We start from the raw sequence: 6782 nt of genomic DNA on the forward strand, positions 1-6782 counted from the left end.
ACGGGCTCGCGCGGGCCCGATCTGGGTCCCGCGGGCCGGCGGAGGAGGTGGGTGGCGCGGTGCCACGTGGCGGTGCGCAGTTGGACGAGGGCGGCGGTGGAGGTGACGTGGCGGGTGCTGGTTGGTCGGAGCGACGTGGCGGCGGGCGGCGGACGCGTCCGGCGCGGACGGACATGTCCGGCGGCGCGCAGGGGAAGCGGCTAGGGTTTGATCTGGGCGAAAAATTCGGGGGGAGGTCTAATTTTATAGATACAGGGAGCTAGGAGAGTCCAAATGAGGAGCAGTTTTCGCCCACACGATCGTGATCGAATGACCGAGAGCATGGAGGGGGGTTAGAAGGGTTTTGGGCCACTTTGGAAGGGTGTTGGGCTGCAAAGAGAAGGAGGCTTTTACGGTTACCCGGTTAACCGTTGGAGTACCAAACGAACTCCAAATGGCACGAAACTTGACAGGCGGTCTACCGGTGCTATACCAAGGCCGCTTGGCAAGAATCGGTCCATTCCGAGAACGTTTAATACCCGCTCACGAAGAGAGGCAAGAAGGGGACGCCGGAGGGCATAGGAGCGCCGGATTGCAAAACGGACAACTGGGAAAAGGTTCGGATGCATGAGACGAACACGTATGCAATGCAATGCACATGATGACATGGTAAAATGCAACACACAAGCAAAAGACATGGCAACGACGACAAATAACTGGCATACACTTGGCGCATCGAATCCGGGGCGTTACACGAGAGTTCTCCATTGATAAATCAATCCTCCGGCAGTATGCCGCCCCTCTTGATGACCTCAACGAACCTTTTTCCGAGGAGGAAATTTGGCGCGCGGTGCAGTGCTTACCATCCAGCAAAGCGCCAGGACCGGATGGCTTCACGGCCGAGTTTCTTCGAGCCTCCTGGTACATCATCAAGCAAGATACCATGATGCGTTCAACAAGTTCTACACCGCCAAATGGGTGCGGCTTCCAAAAGCTCAATGAGGTGCTTCTCACCCTCCTCCCCAAGCGCGCGGACGCAGCGGCACTCTCAGACTATCGCCCCATTAGCCTCATCCACCTTATCTCCAAGCTCTTCGCGAAGGTTCTATCGCTTCGCCTCGCCCCAAAGCTCGACGACATGGTTTGGACTAACCAGAGCGCATTCATCACCGGGAGATGCATCCACGACAACTTCCTCCTGGTTCAGCAGACGGCCCGCCTCCTCCACAACCTCAAGTCACCACACATGCTGCTCAAGCTCGACATCACTAGGGCCTTCGATAGCGTCTCGTGTCCTTTCCTCCTGGAGACACTGAGACACCTTAGCTTCGGTCAACGCTGGAGGGACTAGATCTCGATCCTCCTATCTACCGCCTCGACTAGGGTCTTGATCAACGGGCAACCCGAGCCGCCCATCGACCACGCTTGCGGGCTGCGGCAGGGAGACCCCATCTCCCCTATGCTATTCACCATCATTATCGACGTCCTCAACTCCATGCTTCTCCGCGCAGTTGATCTCGGGCTTCTCCGTCGTCTCACGCCCCGACACGCTAGTTCCAGCATCTCGCTATATGCCAATGACATCGTCATCTTCTGCCATCCCGACCGCCATGACTTGACGGCTATCAGGGAGATCCTGCGTGTTTTCGGCGTCATGTCTCACCTGCGGACCAACTTCGCCAAATGCTCCGCCACTCCGATCAGGTGCACCGACGAGCACACGGCCCTCATTGCCGATGAGATGCACTGCCCCATGACGCAGTTTCCTGTGCAGTACCTTGGCCTGCCTCTCTCCATCCGCAAGCCGTCTTCGTTCAGCCTGCTGCCCATCGTGCTCAAGCTTGAGCGGAAGCTATCTACATGGCACGCCTCCATGCTCTCTCGTGGTGACCGGCTGGCCCTCGTTCGCCACGTCCTTTGCGCTATCCCTACTCACTTCCTCACGACCATCGCCTTCAACCAGACCATTCTCAAGAAGGTCAACCGCATCATCCGTGGATTCCTTTGGGCCGGATGTAAGGATGCCAATGGCAGTCAATGTATGGTCAATGGCAGCGAGTTTGCCGGCCTATCCATCTCGGTGGACTGGGCATCCGCGACCTGCAGCGTGTGGGCATCGCCCTCTGTGCTCGCTGGCTTTGGCTCCAGCACACCGATCCCTCGCGCCCCTGGAGCCACTTGCATATCCCGCACGATGCCACTGTTGGCGCCATCTTCCGCGCCTCGACCACTTGGAGCATTGGCCGCGGCGACAAGTGCATGTTCTGGACAAACCACTGGATAGATGGTTGTTTGATCTCTGAGATTGCTCCTCAGCTCTTTCATCTGATCCCGAAGAGATGGCGCAATATTCACATGGTCCGGGATGGTTTGTCCCAACGCTCCTGAGTTCATGACATCCACGACGCTCTCAGCCCGGAGGCCATGGTGCAGTACGTGCAGCTTTGGCGGACGCTTCGGAACTTTCAGCTTACCGACTCTCCGGACATCATTCGTTGGCGCTGGACCTCTTTAGGCACCTACTATGCCAGTTTGTGTTACCCGGCCATTTTCCTTGGTGCCTGCGAGGAGCCACACTGGAGGCTCACGTGGAAATCTTGGGCACCGCTTCGTGTTAAGTTCTTCATGTGGCTTGGCCTCCAAGATAGATGCTAGATGGCAGAGCGTCTTGCGAGGCATGGCCTGCCCCATGAGCCCGCATGTGCCCTCTGCGACCAGGAAGATGAAACAATGCAACACCTGCTGGCTGGCTGCTCCTTCTCCCGCCAGGTGTGGTACGATGGTCTTGCTTGGGCTCGCCTTCCCACCAATCTGCCGACTGGAGACACCGACTTCCTCACCTGGTGGGCCTCTTCTTGTGCTCTCGTGCCCGCTGCCATGAGGAAAGGCCTGTCCTCCCTCATCATCCTCACCGCTTGGTGGATTTGGAAGCATAGAAACAGTTGCACCTTCGACGGGGACCGACCCTCTGTCTCCCGCCTGTGCTCCACCATCAAGGACGAAGCACGCCTGTGGGCCCAGGCCGGCGCCAGCGCGATAAACAACATCATCCCAGAGTGCTAGGCTAGGGTTTTCTTGGGGATGAGCAACCCCTTCTGTTTGCTCGACGTCCACTTCCATGCCTCCCTTTTGTGTACATGTCATAGTGTGTTGTCCTAATCCCATGCTGTAAACACTCTCCTTGTATCAATGGAAAGATACGCATCCTTAGTGTATTCGCGAAAAAAACTACTACCTCCATTCCTAAATTAAACTGTCTCGACATATTATATTTAGAAATGTAGGTAGTAGTTAAATTGCCAGTGTGTTACACAGGGCATATATATTTTAATGGTTTAACATGAATCGTGTCTAATTTATATAATATTGAGACACACATTAGGTAGTATTGTCTATTTAGTTTGTTTACTGTTAGATCAATCTTCTTATTCTTCTTCCTCAATCTACTATCTTAATTTCTCTACCTCTCCGATACAAGTGGCAATCATCATGCTGACTTCACTGGAGAGCCCCGTGGATTCGCCTCATCTCTGCACATCACTCTGACGGCCGATGGTGGGGAGGGGAATCCCGGTGCCTTCACTCCTGTTAATAGTTTAGGCTAGATTTTTTTAGTCATCACAGGTGCGACGCTCGGGTGGATGGCGACGCTTAGTTTATCTTCTGGGCTCTGACCCTGCCCGAGTTGGACACGTTGGACGTAGTCGACAGAGCTCCGACATAGATTCCCGCCGCCTCCTCGGGACAGTGAGGTTTTAGAGTTTCTCATCATGTGACGAGATTTGGTGTCAGGTCCTTAAAATCCATGCAAGGGTTCAATGACGATGATAGCGTATGAGAAGAGTCAACAAGATGCTCCTTGTAAGTGCTTGCTTGTGCTTTTTTAGGCCTCAGTTTGTATACTCAAAGTAGTTCACAATGTGTCATGTATTCCATTCCGTTTAAATCACAATATAGGTTGTCAAGCTCAATGTGAGTGCTTGTCATCCTTGTCCTTGGTAGCTCGACCTCTCTTCTCGATCATGTGATACAAATTCTAGAAACCGAGTTAACACTTACCTCGCGTCGCATGGCCATACTTTCTGAATTAAATCACTTGAGATGACCCAAAGAATATCACTCTGGGTGGACGGGGAAATTTCATCTTGGTCAACCATGCCATGCAGCTTGCTTCCTGACTAACCCCAAATCTACCATTGTAACTACTCGGTTACGGAGTAGCATCTGATAAACCCCAAGCAAGTCAACACACAACTCAGGTCATGCAAGGACCTCGGGTCTAAGGACATTGCATATACATTGTCCGAGACTTACAAATGGCAGAAGCTTGTTGCATCTCAAAGTGGGTTTGCTCAACTCACCCGAGTCAATATTGTCGGATTGGCATCACCATGCCAATGACTTGTGGAACACAATCATCGATCGAGTTGTGCACTAGCCAACGATATGTGTCCTCATAACCTTATGGACTAGGGACCATTAAAACAACATCATACCTTATGTTTCACAACCAAATCATTGACGATGGTCATGGCAATATAAATAACTTATGAATACAATGGGAAATAACATCTTCACATAATTGCATCAAGGATATACTCCCTCCTACCATTTTTATTCTGCATATAAGTTTTATCCAAAGTCAAATTATCTCTACTTTGTAACATTTGACTTTGACACAAATCTAATACGCGGAGTAAAAAAGGACTGGAGGGAGTATTTCCAACACTGTCGATGTCTCCGCCCTCGACGTCCTCGCCAACATTGCTATTGTCTGTGGCTCTGATGTGCTCAACCCCATTGCCATCTCCAAATCGGTGATGGCCAATCTAGGGAGGGGTCCCAAGGGCGAGGCTTCAGCACACCACAAAGACCTATGAGCTTCTCCCAAAGCATGCCCAACTCACGATTGAGTAGGTCCATCTCCGTGATGTCAGGTCGGGGGAAGAGGAGCTCCAAGTGGAGGATCCATCATTGCAACCAGTGGGTAGTGAGAATTGTTAGGGGAGAGAGTGGAGTAGTAGAGGGGGTGAGTGAGGAGTCATTGCAAGGACACAATGTCTCCCGCGCTTCTCCATGATGACCCTGATGAGGATACAGACCCAGGGTAGGGTCATGGACTTGACCTATACTCCCTACCCAAGGTCACTACCCTAGAAGCAAGAAGTCCAAGAGACGACAAAGAACCCCCAGTCAAAGGTTTCGAGTGCAACCCACTCGACCAATCATGTCACTCGGGCATCCCTCCTACCTAATGTCACTCGACCATACAAGAAACCACTCGACCTACTGAAGACCAGGAGCCACTCAGCACTGCAACGGTCAGGCGTTCACTCCATAGTCTTTAATATCATTAATAACACTTATGTCTGGCGTTTCCAGTAACGCCCCGTCTTTATGTACATTGAACTCCTTGTAATGGTGGATGGCTGGGGTCCTGGTGCACTCTATATAAGCCACCCCCCTCCTCTGGCACAAGGGTTCGCACCCCCTGTAACACCACACACATATAATCCAGTCGACCGCCTTCGGGCACCGAGACGTAGGGCTTTTACTTCCACCGCGAAGGGCCTGAACTCGTAAATCCCGTGTGTACACCTTCACCATAGCTGGGATCTTGCCTCTCCATACCTACCCCCCTTTCTACTGTCAGTCTTAGGACCACGGTAGTTGGCGCCCACCTTGGGGCAGGTGTCTTAGCAACTTGTTGGTGAAGTTGCAATTTTTTCCGATCATCATCATCATGGTTTCTGGCGGCGGATTGGCTGAGGGCCGCGAGATCCATCTCGGCGCACTCGTTTTCATCGCCAACGACTCCGCCTGGCTTTAGGAAGCTCCCCTTGACGTCGAGGCGCGTGCGTACGTCGCGTCCTTCTCCGGCAGCCGTCGACCAAGTATCGGTCGGCTCCCATGGTGTCTTCTCACCCCGCTGTTCGCCGGCGCAAGTGATCCGGTCGGTCGCGGCTTCAGTGGTGGGTGAAACACGCGGTGGCTCGTCATTCGGCCACCCAGCAAGTTGCGGCAATCGAGCCCGACAAAACTCTCTATGGCCTGTTCGACCTATCGACTGGCTCCACCGAGACCGCATCCGAGTGCGATAGCAGCGACCCTGCGGCTGAAGTCTTGATGGTCGACGGACCATGTAGCCCGTCTGGTTTTCGCCGCGAAGACGGCGGGGATGGTGGCGTCGATCCGTCACGCGTCCACAAGGAGTACCATCCCGAACCCCTCTCTTCGCAGCAGAGAGAAGAACTTCGTCGCTGCAACATGGATGCACTCCACATGCCCATCGTTGGAGAAACCCCCGAGGCTCGGGCCTTGGAAGAGGTGCGCTTGGCTAATTTGGCTGAGCACAATCGACTGGAGAACCTCTAGCATGCACTTGACGAGCGCACTCGGGAGCGGATCCCTGAGTCCAGTCGACGACATCTTTTTCCGCCTCCACCTAAGGTATACCGCACTCCGATTCAAAATCTCACAGCTGCGGCCCGAATAGCAGAGTCAATTTAGCCTTCCCAGTTGGAGGCCGGAAAAGGTTTGATGCAGATCCGGGACTTACTCCGGGCAGTAGGAGAACAGAACACAGCGGTGTCTTAGTCGTGGAATAGGATTCATAGCAGATCCGTGGTGGCGGATAATAGTTCAGTTTGCCGACAACCCAAGATCGCCCCTGCGGCGTGAAGGTCATGGGCAACAGTAGGATCAGTACAGGAACCAGGGGCAATATGATCACCGACTCGGCCGCAACGACCGTCGTCAACTGCCCACACCTCCTCCGAGGAGTGGATCATATGTGCCTCGGC

Source organism: Triticum aestivum, chromosome 6B (assembly GCF_018294505.1).
Source record: "Triticum aestivum cultivar Chinese Spring chromosome 6B, IWGSC CS RefSeq v2.1, whole genome shotgun sequence".
NCBI lineage: Eukaryota > Viridiplantae > Streptophyta > Magnoliopsida > Poales > Poaceae > Triticum > Triticum aestivum.